Raw genomic sequence first — 463 nt, 5'->3', positions numbered from 1 at the left:
TTGAGTTGGGTTTAATTAATGTGACTGACTCTTTTTTTGACTCTTCTCTTTCATTAAGATGTGTGGTTTTACAGCGCACAGACCATCCAAAATGAAAAGAGTTCCACCTCTGAGGACGAAAATCTTATGGCAACCCTCTCATTAGATTTTGCTTTGTGTACAAGTGGAATGTTTGGACTGATGGTGGTGCTGGAAGAAAAAGGTCATATGGTCTACACTGTAGACTCTACAGTAACATTAGGATTCATTCTCATGGGGTTTATGAACATCCACACCGAAACCCATGTTCCTTTGATTAATACCTATTTGAGATACAGAAGAGTGACAAAGATTAAAAAACAACATGATGTGTCCAATTACCTCATTTGGTGTTGTATGGCGGTGGGGAGCGATGTCAAACACATTGCTCCAAAGTCTCCAATAGGTGTTGGGGAGAAGTTGCCAAGATGCAGGACCAACAGAC

This window comes from Morone saxatilis, unplaced genomic scaffold (assembly GCF_004916995.1).
Source record: "Morone saxatilis isolate NCDOM2014 unplaced genomic scaffold, NCSU_SB_2.0 Contig17, whole genome shotgun sequence".
Classification (NCBI taxonomy): Eukaryota; Metazoa; Chordata; class Actinopteri; family Moronidae; genus Morone; species Morone saxatilis.
The sequence above is the reverse complement of the archived record's forward strand: the minus strand, read 5'-3'. Positions refer to the sequence as shown.